Source organism: Aptenodytes patagonicus, chromosome 6 (assembly GCF_965638725.1).
Source record: "Aptenodytes patagonicus chromosome 6, bAptPat1.pri.cur, whole genome shotgun sequence".
Lineage (NCBI taxonomy): Eukaryota > Metazoa > Chordata > Aves > Sphenisciformes > Spheniscidae > Aptenodytes > Aptenodytes patagonicus.
The window spans coordinates 43791641-43812094 of NC_134954.1; the positions used below are offsets into that span (position 1 = coordinate 43791641).

Below are 20454 nucleotides of genomic sequence, written 5' to 3' on the forward strand. Positions count from 1 at the left end.
GGGGATTATCTCCCAAGCAAAATAATCACATTCCATGATTATTCCATTATTCCATCTAGGGGCATCTGAAACTAAACAGGATGAAGTACTGGACAAAAACCTGTCAAGAGCAATCCAGCACTAATAGTAAAATGGACTGAATAACCTTAGACTGTTTGAAAAGGCCATGTTTACCATGTCAGCAGAGAGTACACTGCAAAGTCTGGCATATTATAATTATTTTGCTCCTAGTGTACAAAAATACTGCAATGCCTCAGATATCTCCTGATAAAAGCTGATATGGCTGTGCTATATTTCTGTTCCTTGGACCTCATATTAATGTAGAGGGACACCATTTTCACCCTGAATTTTTACCTTCCAGCTACCTCAGGACAGAGATATTCTAGCCAGTTGTACAGCTGACGAGGACATGGGGGCTTGTTTTCTTTGACCAGAAAACAATGTTTTTCATGTTTGAAAAACAATGATGTTTTTCATGTTTGAAACCCATCTTGGTCGGGATATGTATGAACCTTTTCCTTCTTGCCACTAATAGAATTAAGGGAAAAGAAGTGTTCAGACAGACGAATGCAGTATTAGTGTAGTAAAGGACACACAATAAAATTCTGTGGAAGGGTTGCAGGACCTGGTTAATGGTCATAAACATTTTACATGCGTGTTAATCCCACAGATGCTCCTTGGCTGGTTAGCTGCTCACATCTTTGGAATTGTGTGTTTGTGGAGGGAGTGACGGTAGTGGATTTGCGGGCAGTTGTTTTATAAAAGCTCATTCACGGGAATGTGACTGCTCTTGAGGATCCAGTTGATGTATTCTCAGAGATTGGGGAGTGAATGTAGCACCAACTTGAGTGGAGAACTGCGTTCTTGAAAGTCAAACCTGAGTCTGGTTCCCTTTGAAGCTGTTTCAGATTCATATTTTCAGATTCCAAGGTTGACAGTCTTTGTTCTGTAGCCTTATTTGAGCCTTTAGGTCCTCCTGGGTTGGCAGGCTCTATAAAACCACAGATGTTCTCTCAGTGTTTAGTCCGCAGTTGCTGAAATAATTGCACAATCTATGTATTTCATGTATTTATTCAGATACGATATTTTTATTTACTATTTACTGTTCCCACAGTGTTTAGATCTGAATTAAAATTACTTCATAATTGGTTTGCATTACTAGGTAATGATGAGGTGTGGGAATAGCTATATTTCAATCTAGAGGATATTTGGGTAATGTTTTAAGGGCAAACAATTTCTTGTCTCTCACTTTTTGGAACAAAAGAGCTAGTTTATGTTCGTTTGAAAGTGATTTTCATTTGTTATGGTAGGTCATACTGAATAGTGTGTGACAGTATGACTCAAGTTTTAATAAATTATGTCCATATGGTTGGCTTGTTTTGGAAAGCAGTTTGAAAAATAATACGGACCAAAGCATAAGTCTCTACTCCTTTTTCCTTCTTGCTATGCAGAGGAGAGGGATTGTTTTTGGAATGCCTTAAATTAGTTGTTGTTTAGAATCAAAAGTGCAAAACGTTGCATGTTGTTTATACGTTGTAATTTTTTGTTTGTTTATTTCTTATGAGTGGTATTGAGAAGTGTGAACTGGACATTGAAAGCAGGCTGTTTCTGTAGAGGCTGATCATGGCTGGTGAGCCTGCATTAAGAAACCCATTTGACTTTAGAGAGTAATTATAGGGTAGTCAGTAAATGTTCCAGTCTTCCCACATGGAGTATTTGTAGGTCTGGCTGGTGGATATTTACGGAAAGAGTTTGGGATAATAGAGCATAGTAAATGAGAAGATTAATTAGGCAGAGGATACAATGAAACTGTCAAAAATTATGATGAGAAAAGCAAACAAATCTTTCTAATAAACTTTTCAAACTCAATAGACATCTGGTTTTGACTCAGAAAACTACTGTCATCGTAAAACTGAGGAACTGCAAAGCTGCCTGGGGCATGGGGTGGAGGAGATGGTTGGCAGTCTTTGGGTGAACATCTGTAGAAGAAAAATAACTTTTTGCCTGAGATGTTATTGGGAGAAAGTTCCCATCTGTGACAAAATACGAGGAATGTTTTTTGGTTGCCCCCCCCAAGTTTATTTAAAAGAGATGAAAATTTGAACACTTCATATTTTCTGTAGCCCAAGAACCAGACTGTTCAGCATTTGGTCATCAAGGACTGAAAAACTTTATCTATGAAAATCTGAGTGATTCTGCCAAGCAAGCGTTCAGCAAAAAAGCTTCCTTTTCAGATTCTTTGAAATTTGCTACTCGGTAATGGATGTGTAGTAGATATAGTAGATTTGCAGCCATATCTAGGCATGAGCATGGAACAGCAGGTATGAACCTGAGGAGTGCTTTAACCGCTGGAGAGAGTTGCTGGGAGAGGATCCTTCAGTGGTGGCTGTAAGCAGCAGGCTGGGAAGAAATGCTGTCAGCCTCCTGGGCCTGGGGAGCGCCAGCCCTGCCTTCCCGGGAGCAAAGGTCTGGACCCTTGGCATGCTGTTGCATAGATTAAGGGTCTTAACAAACTAACTGCTTTGTGCTTTAATTTAGGGTTGAAATGTGGAACTGTCTAGCACGTTTCTGTTGCAATATGGCAACAGAAGTAACAATAACCCTGAAAGGCAGGTTTTAAAATTTGTTTTCAGTTTTCTTTTAAAAATAAGAGTGCAGCAGATACAAAGAATACAGCGGCACCAGAGCTTCCTGTAGGCAAAAACGTTTGCGTCTCTGACCTTCATTTACAGGGTTCATTTATCACATTAGTGGGAGGGCTGGATTCGGGTCACCTTGTGGGATCCTTCAGACATTCATCTTACTGTAGGTAGTGCAAGCCATATCTAAATGCTTCTGGATTACAGGTCCCATAATAATTGCTCATAATCTGCATATGGTGTGACACTCAAGATGCCTTTCTGAGCTGACAAGCAGTGAGGGAGAAAACAAAGCACAGTAGCAAACAAAGGTTGAAGAGAGTCAGCGAGCACAGCCTGCAGATCTGTGCAGGTGACTCCTCTGTTGGTTCACACATCAATTTGACCTGTTTTAGGGCTGGATCACAGCAGAGCATGTGGAGAACTTGTGGCCATTTTTCAGCTGTGGTGCTGCCCATTTCCTACTGTGGAAAAAAGAGACAACACAGAAATTAGCAGTTATCATAATGAAATAAAGATTGACAAGCAGACTTTCTGTCACCTTATGTCCCCTCTCTTACATGCTCTAGCTTGTCCATCCATTACCTCATATTAGTAGGGCAAGATCCAGGGTCTGTTAGACTGGGCTGTGGGAAGACTGAAGTCTACATTTATTACGCCCAGAACAGCTGAAATAGACCAGTAAGGTAGAGGCTAACTCCAATAAAACCTGCAACTTAATATGATTACAGCAGAGGAAAACAATTCCACTTTAATTACAGACTAAAGAAGCATCCTTATTTCTGTTTTTGAATAATGTAAAACAGTTTCCAAATTTTCTCTGGCTTCAAATACAGAAATGAAGATCTGTTCAGTGGAGTATTTCACAAATGTGACACAATGTGGAAACTTGGAATATTTTATGCGTATAATAAGGTTGGTTTGTTTTTATATGGAAAAAATATTCACTGCTTCTGCAGTGGCAATTTATATTCCTGCAAGACTGCTCTCTGGATGAAGAGTGAGTTTTGCTTGTAAGTGGAAGCAAGGGCTTAAACTGCCGGACCACCTTCTTTGTATTACTCTTAACATTTAATTTATTCGTAATACCACATGTAGTGATTCAGACACAATGTAGATCTAACAAGCACTTCATTAAGAATTTTGAGTCTAATCCATTAAGAGTTTCGTATAAGGCTTCCACCATATTTGTGGTGTTTCCATATGTAACAAGCAGAGAGAAATGAGCAAGTACCGATCTGGTCATTTGGCAGTTTGGTTGTATCCCCCCTGTGATGGGGCATCACATCTTTGGGGAGTGCTTCTGTCAGCCGAGGCTGGAGGCATCGGGGTAAATGGGTCTCGCTCTTCTTCTGCCCCATCCCTCCCGGAAAGCAGGCAGGTCTTCTGGGAGTTTGGGCTCCTTGTATGCCTCTCCCTCTCTCACAGCAGGGCCAGGGAGCTGAAGGGAGAGGGTGCTGGAGGACTGGCTAACTAGTAAGGGTGAGGGACAGATTAATGCCAGTTTTAATTCTTGAAAGGAGGGGTGTGGATCTAGGAGCAAAAGTCTGCCTTGTGCTGGTCCTGGGGTGGTGCAACCAGGCTATTTCCTTTACTGCGTTTGCTAAGATTTTAAAGGATGTTATTTTCCTTCTAAAATAGAATTATCCAGAAAAACTTATTTGAGGAAGAGGGATCCAAACTGCCTTTGTAGAAATTACTCACTAACCATTTTAAAGCCTAATGCTCTGTGCTGTCTCTCGACAACTGGATTTAGTATTAACAGAGAGAGAAAAGATGGTCTCTAATTTACTGTGTTTTCAGCTGAGACTGAGGAGTAATGGGGAGCTGATTTACAGCGGTGAGTTGTGCGGAGAAATCTTGTGCTCTGTAGAAGACAACCCTCTGTGTGCAGAGAAGGCACTGTGTGACTAGCGCTCCTTTGAGGGAGCAGCTGTAAATGGGGATGGTTTGCTGGGATCATCCCTACTGTGATGCAGTCCTTGAGACAATTTATAAAAATATATGAAAAATGAACTGTTGTTTCAAATGAAACCGGGGGGGAGGGGAGGGTGAAGGGAGTAAATAGCTGATTAAAATGACAGTTGTTAAAAGCTGGTTTCAGGGAAAACAAAACCCCTTGAACTGGACTAAACATTGCTTTAGTAAAGAATTCTATTATAGTGAGGAAAAAAATATGACTTAAACATTTGTAAATGTCCAATTAAGCTTCCTCAATTCATAATTCTCTAAGATTGGTGGGCCTACTAGGAAAACTCTTCTTAAACGTGCTGGCTTTTGGGTAGGTTGATACATCTTTCAAATACACGAAATGGGAAATTTAAGGTAGAAGAAGGAGTAATAAATTAGCAGTGCAAATATATTCACCAGTCTCAGTACAGATGGCATGAAAGGTATCATTAAATTGGCCCTGGTGAGTAAAGCCCTACTGTTTTAGGCTTTGACTAGTCCCAATGCATCTTTCAAAATCTGGCAATCTTACGAGCACTGAGGCTGGATTTCTCTCTAGTTGCTGGTGTTTATGCATAGATGTTGCTGTCATCAGGTACCCAAGGACTGTTGGGATACCTGCTGTCGCTGCAGGACCTGGCTGTTGTTCAAGAAGGCACTCAGTATATGGCTAAATTTCAGATGCCAAAATTGCCGTTTGGAATTCTCCCCCCCCCCCCCCCCCCCCATGTTTTAAGGTGAGCAGCAAGTGCTCAGGTTTTGCTATTAAAACCATGAAAGAAAATTAAAGGGCTTAAAAACAGCCTCTTCTTTTCCCCTGATAATATGGTTATGAGCAGGAAAAACAAAGATGAGACCGGTTCAAAGAATTTACTGACTTCTGTCTGTATGAACATGCAAGGCCATGGTGTAACCTCTCTATACAAGGTAATGGTCTAAACATCTGTTAGTGTGGTTAAGAGCCAAATGTGGTGGAAACATTTTGGAGCTGTGATTGTGTGCTGGAAGTTTCCATCAGGATGTGGATAAATGCAAACCTCAAATAAGTGTTATTTTCTCCTTCGATTCAAAAGTGTTGTCTGCTGAAGATGCTACCTCCAGCAAAATGCTCTTCTCTCAAATAACTGTTTTCCTTTAATGTTAGAGCATCTCCTTTCTGTTTTTTTTTTCTCTAGCTGTGCAGTAGGTTGCACAGATGTCCTAGCGTAAGGAAGAAGGAAAATAAGGATGATGCTTTCTGATGGATTTATTTGTATACAAGTCCCAATGGACCTAAGTATTAAATAACTTCATTTTTCTTAAGTTGTCATGAGTATACAGAAGACTGGGCACACGTCACTAAAGCTGGATTTTTTTTTTTTTAGTAGATAAAATGGATTTTAGTCTTAAAGTGGATTTTTAGTAGAAGCTTGTAAGTGACTGAACTTGAGTTTCTGAAAAGCATAACATACTGGGGGAGAAAAGGAAATGTTGGTTGAGTAGGAAATAATATTTAAAAAGAAATCTTGAAGATGCTGTTGAGACTAGCAGATACAAATTGCCTCTACCTATTACTTTTTACACACAGAAGTGTTTGAACACATAATATGAAGTACTATTGGCTCTAAAACCTGCCTGTCTGTCTTGTGAGCAAGTGATGAAAGTCAATGTACCAGGACCCTGGTGGTCAATACCCGCTGAAAAGCGATTCTCCACTAATCCTCCATTATAAGCTTTGGTTGCCTGCTAAATGTCAGGAGGAACGGACTCGTCAGAAAGAGGTTAAAGAGCTCACCTCACATCAACATAGGTTATTACACTTTGATTTTTTACATCTTTTTTGTTTCTATTGGTGTCAACTGCTCAGCTATCACAGGGAGAGAGGAAGGTATCTTTCCAGTTACTTACAGCTCCATTTAAAATGCAATCACTGTTTATATGTTTTCTAATGCAAAGATGTCTTGGCTGAAGACTTAGCTGAAAGTGGTATGTTTGCATGCAAAACACTGGAGGTGGGCTCTGAACCTTTAAGTAAAAAGGGCTAGTCAATGGTTTTGGAATTACCTCTGTCAGTGAGTGACAGTGGTTGAGATGCCGTGGAGTTGCAGCTACAGGGAGGAATGGCATGTGTTACGGAAGCGTGGCCTCCCTGGGCTTGCAATTTTGGTATTTTAACTTCCTCCTTCAGCTACTGGACAGGAGGATGAAATGATCCCTCTTTTCTTTGTTCTAACTTATCGACCTTGGACACTCTATTCATAGTCATTTATTGTGTACTTGGGTGTCATGGTTTAACCCCAGCCGGCAACTAAGCCCCACACAGCTGCTCGTTCACTCCCCCCTGGTGGAATGGCAGGGAGAATCAGAAAAGTAAAAGTGAGAAAACTCGTGGGTTGAAATAAAGACCATTTAATAGGAAAAGCAGAAGCCATGCACGCAAGCAAAGCAAACCAAGGAATTCATTCACTACTTCCCCTCGGCAGGCAGGTGTTCAGCCATCTCCAGGAAAGCAGGGCTCCATCATGCGTAACGGTTACTTGGGAAGACAAACGCCATCACTCCAAACGTCCCCTCTTTCCTCCTTCTTCCCCCAGCTTTACATGCTGAGCATGACTATGATATGGAATATCCCTTTGGTCAGCTGGGGTCAGCTGTCCCGGCTGTGTCCCCTCCCAGCTTCTTGTGCACCCCCAGCCTACTCACTGGTGGGGTGGTGTGAGAAGCAGAGAAGGCCTTGACTCTGTGTCAGCACTGCTCAGCGGTAACAAAAATATCCCTGTATTATCAACAGTGTTTCCAGCACAAACCCAAAACATAGCCCCATACTAGCTACTATGAAGAAAATGAACTCTACCCCAGCCAAAACCAGCACACTGCATTATTTCTAGCTCATTGTAGAGTTACATAAATGCTTGTGCTGGAAAAGTGCAGAGGGTGGGAATACGTTGCTAGAAGGCTGGGGGCAAGGCAGAGGTCCTTTCCTTCTACCCCTCCTGACAGCAGTGCCAGCTTCAGTGGGAGTTGGTTTAGAGTCCTAGAGTTTGGGAAAAGGTGCTACTCCTCCTCCTCTTCCTACTTTTTCTTTTGCAGTGTTTCCTGTGTCTGCCCTCACCTACCACTCGGTGTTCTCACAAGCCACGGATTGAAGTTGATGTGGTTTTTGTTTATTTCTGTGTGTTGTGTCCCCCCCCAGTGTTGCTGGATCCTGCCACATCTGAATTGTAGACATCCCAATTTCACTCTATTGACAAGTTGACAGGCAGCACTGGGAGGTACCAGAGATACCAGCAGTCTCTGGAAGAATCCCAGCATTCATTAGCATTTGGAAATTGCCTGTCTCTGACCCACCAAGATTATTAACTCATGTGTTGTAGAGAGAGTTTAAATTCTGCAGAAGTAAACAAAAAAATGTGGGCTTGCTAAAGAAAGCTTTCCAGGCACAGGTAATTGAGAAAATGTTTGGGGTTTTTTTTTTTTTTTTCATACTTAAGGAATGCTTCTATTTAAGGGGAACTTTCCTGGACACGTGTCCTTTCTTTGTAGTCCACTTTGTGTATTTTTCAGTGTGAGATGTATTTACAGTTCAATCGCAAACTGATGCTTGACAGTGAAAGTTTCTGTAACTGAAATCACCTATCAGTAACTTAAAGATGACATTGTAGTCTTGTCTTTCTGGGCATCTTCATGAACTGAAGCATGAAAGCATAATCTAGTGGTGTCTAAATATAGAACATAATTTCTTTAGAACTGCAAATACTGATATCCTCTAGAGACGTGTTTGGTTATTGTCAAGTTGTTCTACGCATGTATGAGCGTGTAGGCAACTCGGTTTCTGTATAGCGTCTACAGTATTCTCTCATATTCTTCTCGTTCAAGACAGGTATACACAGAGGAAACTGGAAACAATGGTAGAGAGATTTTGGTCTTCTGGTTGCAGAAAAGCAGTCTGGTTTAAAGCGGGGAGAATGAAAAGACTTCCTGAAAAATCAGCAGAGCAGGTAGTGTAGTATGCTATGTGTGGGAAGTTAATTAAATGCTTTGAACACAGAAAGGAAGTTTTAAATGCCTGGTGACTCCCAGATGGAATGGAATTGGACCCACAGGTTTGCAAGTGGATCAACGTCTTTGGGTATCAAGTCAAAGCTGGTCAGCCCTTTAAGAAATGGGGAATGAGTGGTATCTTTGGTGGGACTGAAGGTGGAGCATGTGAGACATGAGTGAACAGCCCCAGCTCTGGAAAAGAATTGTGTGGGTTCAGTGCCTGTGAGAATGAAGGTGGCTTTTGTGGTCGCCTTAATAACGAACTATAAAATAAACCCTGCAGGCCATTGAAGGATGGAAAACAGTTGTAAAGGATGTGCTAGCCTTTACTTACAAATATATGCAAGAAAGTATATTCTATTCAAGCTTTAATTTTAGGAGATGCTAATAAAAATGAATTATATAAGGAAAATATTTCTATTCGTGACTGAACTTTTATCCCAGTAAGTACTTTTTTGAAGTTTAAAAGAGGAGTTTGTTTTAATAGAGCATCTCAATTCCGAATGATCGTTTTGCACAGCTAAGGTGTAAGTATGCTCAAACCTTGGCTAGTAATTAGCTTTTCTTATTATCAGCTAGGAAACTTGCCTGGGGACCTGAGACACTAAATTGACATAATTGCCTTGTGATATGGAGATGGATATTTGTTTTTCCACAGACTTACCTTTCATGTTGTTGAAAATGTATTATTGATCCATTTCCAAAGAGAGAACAGTAGAAACATCAGAGAAATCAGGCAGTATGGGCTGTACAACCAGATAATAAAAGGCTCAGGTCAAAGAGTTTGAACTCTAAATACTGTTTGTTTTCATTGAGTGACTACTAGGGTCATGATGCAGGATGCTGGCAGGGAAAGAGGAAGAAAGAATAAGATACTATGTAGAATTGCAGTGATGTATGTTTGTATTTGGTGTAAGCAGTTGAAGTGAACAGGGCTGTAAAGCTGCAGTATATGTGGCCATTATGTTTTACTGAGAGACGCCAAACAGAGCTCCGGTGCAGAAGACTGAAATGATTAAAATTCTCACATGGTGGTTAATAAGCTTATCATCAGTAAGGATACTGATAGTTGAGCTTCATGACTTAATCACAGGAGGCTGCATCGTGATTAAGCCCGCTGCATTGGTTGTGAATAGCTCTCCTGCTTGAAACAGGAGGAGACGAAAAGACATGAAGGGATAGCTAGCTAGAAAAAGTAGCTGGCAGAGGGATGAGGTGACAACTGAAGAGTCAAACTCTTGGTTAATCTAAGCAGGCACAGAATTAGATTGTAGTCCTGGAAAAAGTCAAGTAGATTGTTAGCATGGCTGAGCGCCAGGCTGTTTCTTCTCTCCCATGGTGAAGTTGGAAACATGAGTGAAATGTTAAGACCTGTGAATAAAATCTCATTCTGTCAGCCCCTATATAGCTGGCATTTCCCATCTGGAATCAGAATGAAGGGGTGAATGGTTATTAATATGTAATGAGATCTTATGGAAACAATAGCATTGCAAGCAAAGGAAAAGAGATATAGAGAAAGGAATCATTCATGCAAAAGTTGGGCTTGCCATGCTGGCACGTTAGTGATAATAGGGCAGGCATGGTCCTGAAAGCTTGTGCCAGCGTTTTAAAAGATGGAAATAGCAGGATGCTTGGACCATGAAAGCGCCCTCCTGACATTATGCTGTATCAATTCTCTTGTTCCACTTCCCTGCCTTTTACCATGTTTTCTCATTCCACTGTAAACTGCTTGGGGCAGGGGTCATACCTTTTATTTCTCTATAAAGTGCTGCTACTTGTGAGGAACATATTTTGTTGATTGCTGGAGGAACAAGAGCATTAATAACAGGACCCTCCATGCAAAATTCTTTAAGTCTCTGCAAAGATGCATTTTTCCCAATCTGTGTGGGAGCCCGTAAGCCCTGGATTTCTAAAAACCAAAGGTTGTACACTAGAGAAAGGTTCAGTGTGTACTCAGGCTGAGCCATGTGCTGCTGACCGTCTGGTGTCTGGGCTGGATGGGTGTTGAGTCTGGCCCATTCGTTGCCCTTGTGCTGTGTCACATCATCAGAGCAACCCTATTAGAGCTCATGTCCCTCCTGGGCGAGGGAAATGCCGGAAAACCTCCTCCTTCTGTGGAACATCACTCTTTCAGTGATTACACAGTGTTCAGTGCATGCTTTGTGTTGCACTGTACTATTTATTGAACAGCTCCACAACTTTGGCTTGATCACCAAGGAATTTAGAGGCTGGTCATTTCTGATGGAGCTCAGCCTTACTTGTAGCAACATGTACCTTGTGCTCCAGTGGACAAATAACAATACATTGTGGCTTTGCTTATTGGAAGATGGAGGATGATTTTTTTTTAATACAGTTTAACATAATTTTTTCTAAGCTTTTATCACCCAGGGACTGTACCGTGATGGAACCTGAACCTGCTGTGCCCAGACTTAAAATGACATTGTCTCCTATTAGCAGCTAAAGCATATCAAAATGGTCAAGCATCTGTCAAAACAAATAATAAATCAAACAAGAAAATTTAAATGTACATCATGTAAAAACAAATAGTAGGCTATCAGCGCAGGTAGTTCCAGGCCGGTATTTACACATAGCAGCAAAAAATGTGTCTGATCACACTGGGTTTTCAAGTCAGGGTGAAAATAGGAAGTACAGCAGCTGTAGGAGAGAGGCCATGACGAGACATGAAGTTCTGTTCTGGGCCTGCCCTTACTGTGGTTTTGGAGAGGTCCAAAGATGGTGTTTTGTCACAAAACTTAAAAGTTTGAGGTCCTCTGACCACCCCCTGTGGAGGCATCCATAATGAGTTGCAAGTAGTGCCTTGAGGAAAACACCCAAGAGCTTTTGGGTGGAGCTGGAGAAAAGGAGGCTCAGGGGAGACCTCATCGCTCTCCACAACTACCTGAAAGGAGGTTGTAGCGAGGTGGGTGTTGGTCTCTTCTCCCAAGTAACAAGTGATAGGACGAGAGGAAATGGCCTCAAGTTGCGCCAGGGGAGGTTTAGTTTGGACATGAGGAAAAATGTCTTTACTGAAAGAGTGGTGAAACATTGGAACAGGCTGCCCAGGGAAGTGGTTGAGTCCCCATCCTTGGAAGTATTTAAAAGACGTGTAGATGAGGCGCTTAGGGACATGGTTTAGTGGGCATGGTGGTGTTGGGTTGACGGTTGGACTTGATGATCTTAGAGGTCTTTTCCAACCTTAATGATTCTATGATTTTGCAGCCTCTTTGCATGTGTGTTTCTCAGTCACCAGATAAACATGGCATTCCTTGGCATGCCACAGTGCTGGCTTGGCGTACGCGTGTGTCCAAGTAAAAATCTGTTGTGTGAGGAAGTTGCAAAGAGTAAGCAAATGAAGAAAAGGTAAATTAAATTGTTAGGTATTAAGCTTAGGATATAAAAGGGATAGGGTTACTTTTTAGTTTGCCAGTCTTGCTCAGATGATTTTGCCATACAAGCTTTTCTGGTGCTGTTTCATCAGCAGCATCACGCAGCATATGGGCTATTTGCAGATTGTGTTAAATTTGTTTCCCAGACAACTTTTGCTGATCCATTATGGACACAAACAGCCAACTAATACATACCTAGGAGAATATGTTAATGGTACTCTTAATTGCCTCTCACAATACATTGCTGCATTACTTGCGTAATATCTTTAATTCTTCCAGCACCCTCGCGGGTGTCTGCCCCATTCCTCATCTGCAAGATGGCATTTCCCTTGCACGCCTGAACCATGTGTGTGTGCGAGAGGGCACTGGAGGCTGAGCAGAGCTGCAGGTAGACAGGAGCTCTAAATCCATGCCCAAATAGAAAGGGTAGAAAACAGGTACAAACGCTCACAAAAAAAATCATTCTTTTGATACAGCTCTTGGATTTCAGCTGCCCTGCCCTCCATCCCTCGATGTGTTACCTTTCAAGTTTGCATGAGCTTCCAAGGTAATTTCTACTTCTAAGATCAAAAGGCTTTTCACAGTTGCACAGGTGAAGCTATGATGGATTTCAGGTATTTCAGAAAAGCTTTATGGGAAGGAATTTCAAGAGCTTGATCATAAATATAACTGAGCAAAACAGATATGAAGGTGGTAGGCTGGCTCTTCAAAGTGTTGATGTGTGTGTCTTGCACCCAAACCAGCAAGTGAAACAGATTCAAGAATTAAAATGCACAATGAATACTCAGAAGCGGAGGAAATATAGATGCATAACTGTGTAATGAGGACCGCTTCTTGTAAACAGTGCAGAATGAGGGCAGAGATGCTAATTAGGCATGCAAATTGAATTTCCAAGGATTTCAGAGCAGGGAAGATATCTGAAAGCAAGCCTTGATTTTCTAGGGGATAGCATGAATGACTTGCCTTTCTTAGTTATCAGGATGCCTCTAGGAATTTAGATTTAGTAGAGTTCAGAGCTTTTGAGGATCATGAGGGGATGTGCCAGGGAGAAAGTGACAGGCTCTCAGGCTTTACTGAAAGGGCAGATATGTCCTACACACTCAGAGTTTTTAAAAAAAAGAATTAAAAATTGTTTAATTTTTTTTTTAAATGAAACATTTATGACTTAGTTGGTGATTGACATTCTTCTAGCGCTCTCACCCTGATCAGTGCTTTGCCAGACTGTTGAAGTATCTTTGCTCAGCTGAGAGTTACTTGCATGAAGCTGTAATTGTGGGTTCTAACAAGAGGCAGGGATGCTGACACACCTTACCTGCGGTTTAAAGAAATCACAGCATTTATAATTTTCTGAAGGCCAGCGGCAACTAGGAGAGTCTCCGCCACAGTGATCGGTCACTGTCGCTACCTTCCCATTTGTACAGAGCTGTGAGAGAGGGCTATTAATCATCCTGCCTAAGGCCTGGGAGCATGTGGAAATGCATGGAGAATTACCATAGCTTCTAAACAGTCAACACAGCAGGCTCTGACGGTTGCTCCCTGCTTTAGGTCTGAAGTAATGACAAATTCATCAAAGTCTGTGTTTTCTTTCTCTGGCCCCCTTTTTCCTTCTAGGCTGGTGTCAGAGCTGCCACCTTTTCTCCCCTTGAGAAGACGACAATCGATTTCTTGCTGAATCCCCTCCAGGAGCAGTTAGTGTGGCACGAGAGCTAGTTTTGGCAGGAGGGACTACGGGATATTTAGGTTTGTTATAGGCATGGGCACTGAGGCAGTGCTAGTGAGGAAAGGGTGAGGAAAGAGCAGAGGCCCCTTTCTTCCTATATCTTTAAGGAACCACCAGGGTGGGATGAGAGCTGGTGCTGGGGGTGAACGTGCCAGGTTACCTTCAGCGTAGCTGCTGGTGATGTGAGTACCTTAAGGCTGGAGTTAGGGTTTGGTAAGGTTACGTTTTGAAAACATAAGCGTGAGACTTTGTGTTTCTTGCTAAATCGTCTGTGGTCCTCAGCTTTAGGATACGGGTTGAATTGGGAAGAAGAGTTGTGTTAAACTTTGTTAGTGAAGTCAGCCATGATTAGTGATTTGGGCATTTCTTACATTGGCATTATTGTTAGTGTTAGGGCTTGTTAAAAGAGGATGAGCAATTGTAAAAGTAACAGGTCCCAGAGCTGTGGTGTGGGCTGGCTTTGGCATGTTCAAATAAGCTTTTTTTTCTTGCAGGTAATAATCACTTGATTGTGTTTAATGTTAGAAATTTTTTTGTACAATTTTGGGTGAGAGAATTGTTTGGTTTCTGTCAGCCTTACATTGTATGCTAGGGTGGGTGAGGAGATGGCTGGCAGCCATGAAGGTCACATTTATACATGAATGGCATTTGTTTTCTTATTCCTGACAAAATTCGGAGTTGTGGTTGAGAAGATGAGGGCTTGTGGGGTATAAAAGGGATAAGCAGTTCAATATAATTTTGAATCCTGCATGCATCACATTGGTAATGTGAATGCTGGTGACATCAAACACGAATGCCTTATGTATAATTTTGCAAAGGTATTGGTGATTTAGGTATAGTTAGGAGTAGGATTCATATTCAAGTAAGAGAAAAGGTGTGATAAAAGAAGTGAGGTGAAGTTTGTATTTTTGGAGAAACTTCCATGGTTTGCAGGGCCAGGTTTGGGGGTGCTGCTGGCAGTGGTGAATTTGCTTGTGCTCAGACCTGATGGTGGGTGTGAGCTGTGCAGTGTACGGAGACAGCGGGGATTAGGTTTAGGCTCAGGATTAGGAGAAGACTGTATGAAAAGATTAATTGCAAGGTCCTGAGGAGGTGATGGAGCTAGGATTAAGCCTGGTGCAGGTCTCGCTGGGATGGGGATTAAAGTTTAGGAAAAGAGAGGTGGAAGAGCTCATGTTCTTGTTGAACCCTGTTGGGCTGCAGGATTAGGAAAAACACTTCTGTTGTCAAAGGCATGTAGATTATGATTAGTTTTGTTGCAGGTTTTGTTCCACCTATTTAACGGAAAGGCAGCAGATTCCATAACGAAGTCCCAATTTTTAAAACATACCAACTGCATAGTGTTCATTGCACATTATGAACAGGATTTCACCAATCTTGGAAGAACTGAAAAGATATAAACTACTGTGAAACAGTAGAAACTGTAGTATAAATATAAGCTTTACAAACTGTAGATTAAAGGTCCCAGAAATATGAGGAATTAATATTAAACTTTAGCATATTTATGTTTCTGTCTGTTCTGAATTGTTGTTCATATGGCTTGATATGCATGAAGCTCTATATGTCATACAAACTTTTGCTGTAAATTACTTTTTCATAAACAGTTTTCATTCCTGGCAACCAAGGCTACATCAGAAGCTTTCTCATAAAAACAAATTTATTACTTATCATACTGCTATATTGATTTAAAGAGATTAAAAAGTCAGTACATGATGTGATTAACAGTTTAATTGAGTGTAATAGGAAGCCTGATGCTTTCTAGTTCCCAGCCTCATTGCTGCTTGCTCTTGTGCTTTACAAGGCTTTTTAGTTATTATTGTAAAGATCAAATCATACTTATTGTTTCAGCAATATCCATTAATTTTGCTTTTATGAAAGCTTAAAAAATCTTGGAGCCTTAATGAATGTGGTGAAGTGAAATACTGTGGACTGCTTTTAGGTCAGTACTGAAAGTATTACTCATTCTGTTTTTTTAATAGAGCGGATTTTTGCAGCATTATTGCAAAATTATTTGTGCTCTGTTTATGTAGTTACGATATTTGTGTGTACGTGGTGTCTTATTTCCAGCAGGTAGCATATGACCAACATCTCCTTTAAAGGCCCTGACTTTCTTGAACACCTACAAATCAGAGGACAAATTCCTTCTTGTGTTGAAGGGTTTCAGAAGAAGAAAAAGCAGACTTTCCCTTATCCTTTTACGTTGTTCAGAAAGTCTCCTTCAGTGTCAACTAGTCTCCTTTTCCAGTTTTTCTGAAAAATTCATGTTGATTTGCTGCTAATGAATTAGTCTTAAAGTACTAGAAATGTAAAGTTTTGGCAAGTGTTTCAAAAATTCCTTACCAACCTGATGAGCTGGGAGCTCCAGTCTTCCTCCCCAGTTTGGGGAAGTCTCTGCTCCAGTGTTAAACTCGGCTGCGACACCTACGCTTCCTCGGGTGCTCAGTAAGCTGCTCCTAAACCCACAGATGATGAGAAACAGTATTTGAGCTAAGCCGTAGTGAAACCTGCCCATGCACATGCCTATGAATTCTCATGTCGTTTTTCTGCAGGGAGGGACAGCACACGTCTCACCTTGAGGTTGCTAGAATGACAGTTTTCTTCCTCTCGCACAACGTAATTTCATAAGATTCAAGACCTTGGTTTGCTCTGTAATGTAAACATGTAAAATGGCCTTTCGGCATTCCTGTCTTACAGCATGATATACAGCACAACACAGAAAAAGAGGGGCTTTGTCTCTATAGAGCCCTTGGCCCTTCTTTTTATAATGTAACAAAATCTATGGGCTGAATCTGAACTGCTAAGGATGATGGCAGTTTTTCCTCTGGCTCTGAGCCACACCTTTTGGCACCTTCATTGTTAAGGGATATGCAAGTGCTGGCTGAAAATGCAGAAGAATCATCACAACTTAACATCTTCACAAAACGTGTGAAGCTTTAGACTTTCTGGTTGATTCCAGCTGCACAGTTGAAAGTTCATGTGTCCGTGCAGAGCGCACAGGTAGTGCCAGAGGTTTATGTTCGCGCGTACAGGCTCTTTTGTATATTCAGGTTGGTCTGTACAGCAACAGCAGAGGAGGGGAGGTGGGTGTGTACATGTGTTAGTACAGCAAATTGGATCATGACTGCAGAGAGGTAAGTTGGATTACTTTGCATCTTCCATTGGAGAAGCAATTGAATTTATTCTCTTCAATGCAAATCTTCTTTCATTATATATTTGGTTGACATGTCTCAATTTTTGTCTTATGGGAGAGGAAGGAACCCAAAGAGTGTCTGCTCTGGTCACAGGCAATGCAGAAAAACTTTTTTCTAATGGGATGCTGGATTTCACCATTGGAGACTCTGCTGCGTAGAGCGAGTTCTGGCAGGACCCTTCACACTCCTCTGCCACCTACTGAAGCACTGATGGCAAACAAACATCTGCTGTTCGTTCAGCAGCTCTTGCAGGTTAGTGTGAGATAATGGGGGAAAGATAGTTATGGGTAGGTGCTTTCTCAAAGAGGTTTCAGCTTTCTCTGGTGGAAGGTGTTAGGTATTCATCTCCGTGCACACAGTACCCAGGGCTTCTTGCAGCACCTTCTGCAAAGCCTACCTGTTAATTCCAGAGAAGCACTAACTGATTTTTGCTCATCATTAGTCTCCAAAACAGTAATTGGCAGACAGAGCTTTTGAAAAGGAAGCTTTGGAAGGTCCTTTTGTTCTATAAAGTGTGCAGTAGCATTTCTCCTCCTATTAAACCAGCCTAGGATTTTGGGATCACATTGAAATGCAGTGTGGTGTGAGTTGACACTTCTTTCTATGTAGCAGCTCTCTATTGCAAGTCTTCCTCTGCAGAGTGGCTTAGATGTTACGTTTGTGAGTTTGTGTTGTAAAGCTGGTAGAGTATGGTATCTTCCTGGAGAGATTCTGCTCTCCTACTGCATGTGCATATTTCGTTTTTGTTTTTAATGAGGGTTGTGGATTTTGAAATTTATGGTGCCAGAGTAATTTCCGCTTAACAGAGGTAAGGCAGGGTGTTGTCATATCTGACTGTCACATCTAGCTGCTTAAAAGACAAACATGTTGGAGGCCATAGAAAGAGAGTTGCGTCCATTTAAAAATGGGAATGGCTATAAAATGCCAGAGATATCAGAATGACTTATGTCATGGTCAGCTTGGAAAGGTCTTTGTTGTAATAATTAAAGTTCCCATCCTTTTGTACGAATGATAAATTTGAGCTGTCTACTAGAGCTGGTGTAGAAGATCTGACTTTAATTGTCTGTTTGAATTTGACAACCAACAGCGATTAACATTTTCCTAATAAATTTAGCAAACTGTGAGCAAGTAAACCATTTGAAGGACTGAAGTTCCCTTACAGCGTTGCAAATACTGGGCTGCGATTGCTTTGTAAAATTTCTTCAGCTGGTGTCAGTACTGATGGAAATGCTTATTGTAGGTGATCCTGAATGATATTTTGCCTAAATTATGGTCTCTTTTTAAACTAAATCAAAACATGGCTTAAATGAGGAAAGCAGCTATGTATGTGACTACAAATTGGAAGGGGCCTGAGCAATTTGGAAGGTGAAAATATTTGAGTTCTGGACACTGCTTTGTTGCAGACAAGTCACGTAATTTCACTGGTACTTCCTAGCTTATAAAAGACAAAATGAAGTAGAGGAGATGAGATAATCAGTATTTTGCTGACTACCCAGGTATAAGAATGTTTATTGAGTGAATGTGTGTGAAGTCACTGAAATGGAAACTGTATGGAAGTGACTGTGTTATTAGGGTTGTCATTATTAAGACTGTTGACTAGAACTGCCCTTTTTGATGATCTACTCCTTTATCCAAAGAGAAGGTTTTAACTGGGAAGAGTGAAGAGAACTGGAATTTATATCCACAGAAGTGTAATACTAGCAACTTTAAAGAAATATTGTCGAATTCTGGGCAGGCAGCACTGCCCGTATACATAGCCTGTTTGGGGAACGTAAAGGCATTAAATTCTGGAATTACTCCAGAGATCATTTTGCAGAGGTAATGTTCAGCTTCCACAGAGCATCTATCATGGCTAGAATTAATAGAGGTGGGGAGGCGGGGGAAGTCTTGCTGTCTCCGAGTTGTCATGGAAATTAGGCAAGGGGAGGAGTTGTGCTGCTGACAAGAGAGCGCTAGCTCTTCCTGGACCAAGTCCTGCAGCGCTCACTCAGGCAAAGATCCCTCCCAAAACAGGATGAAATAATGATCCCATCGGAGTCAATGGCAGATTTCCCACTGACATTGGTAGAGGCAAGATTTCACCCTTGCAGCTGTTGGAGAAGTACCTGGAAATTTCTATAGGGAAATGTAGGAAGGAAGAAAGGAAGGAGCAGTGCTTGTAAATAGGAAGTTGTACTGCATGGAAGATAGTAATGTCTACCTTTTCTCTGTGCAGAAAGTCTGTATTACCAATAAATGTAACTGTAATGGAAGGTTTTTTTCCTTTCTGCTTCCTCTTTTATGCTGCAGGACCTATCTTTTCCCAGATATGCCAAGTACAGAGTCACTTGCACTGATTATGCTGTTTCAGCTCTGGGTGTCTTCATGCAGACACGGTACAACATGAAACAGGTTTTCAATCCTTTTCACTTTGCAGACCTGTAACAGGTCTCCAGCGGAGAGGCAGATGTGGATAATGATGGTGAGCTTCCTGCAACAGGTTTACTTTTCTTAGTAACCTCTTGCAGACTCACAAGAAGTAGTCCATGAGGTCTGCGGAGCATGCATGGAGAGGGACACGAAGCTTCCACAGCTACTCCTTTGTGTGCCAAGCATGCCCCTGAAATGGATTGTCAGGCACGTTATGGCCCAAAGCCTACAAACACTAAAGCTGAATAAAGGAGGGGCAAATTATGTTAGCATTGCCCCTTTTGAGACAGAACTATAAAATACTTCTATGCAATTCCTAAATTCAGGTTTTCCTTCATTTGTGCAAGCAGGAAACTGTTTAAATAATCCCCTAAATTGGACATGTATGTTAATCAATGTATACATGATTTAGCAGTGTTAGCATGCCATCCAGTAACTGAAGTGTAAAAGATTGATTTTTATGCCACTCTCAATATTTGTAATTTGAACAGGAAAACATTATTGTGGAAGATGAGTAACAGCCTTATGTAGCCTGACTATAAAAGAGGAAATAGGCTGGTGACAAAGTTACGTTCACAGTGCATGAACATACTAAGCAGTGGCCTGTCTTTTTAGCGTGTCTTTATTTAGAAGCAACAACTAACACAAAAACCCTAGAGAAATTTACATTTTAAATGGTTCCTCTCTGCTATGGAGGGCATGATTTAATTTTGTTTTTTTAAATGGCAATTTTTATTTGTCAGCGTCAGGGCCTGGTGGAAGATGACTAGGCTGAGATTTTGGTTGTGGATACTGTCGTAGGAGTATTGGTGGTAGCCCAATGTCTCGCATATTGCCATGTGAATGTTTTCTGCTGGGATAAGCAGGAGTAATGCAAATGTAGCTCAGGTGGATTGGGGGAATCAAAGGGGCTTATTCAAGGACCCTTGGTGTCTCGTGCTTGAATATACAACCTCTTGTTCTGAACACAGCCAGCCGCCAGCCGCAAGCCCTGTAATGGAGAACCGCACACTAAGTAGCTTCTGAATAGTTTCCTTGGCCAGCTGCAGTTTTTCTGGCATGACACCTCATCATGGCCTTGAATTTATCCCATTATAATTGTTAGATCTGTTTTATCCAGTGGAAATTCCAAAGGAAAA

General features: G+C 41.4%; 1 protein-coding gene across 2 annotated transcripts in view; it reads left to right on the forward strand.

Annotated features, from left to right (window-relative positions):
- PLCL1 (phospholipase C like 1 (inactive)) overlaps positions 1-20454 on the forward strand; it is a 218704-nt gene that overhangs the window by 84685 nt on the left and 113565 nt on the right. The window contains exon 1 of one of the 2 annotated variants that reach the window (XM_076342308.1): positions 8548-8566. The exons of the other annotated variant lie outside the window; for it this stretch is intronic. The gene's annotated coding sequence lies outside the window, so the exon portion shown is untranslated. Of the gene's footprint in view, positions 1-8547; positions 8567-20454 lie in introns of those variants that run through there. 2 annotated transcript variants of the gene reach the window in all.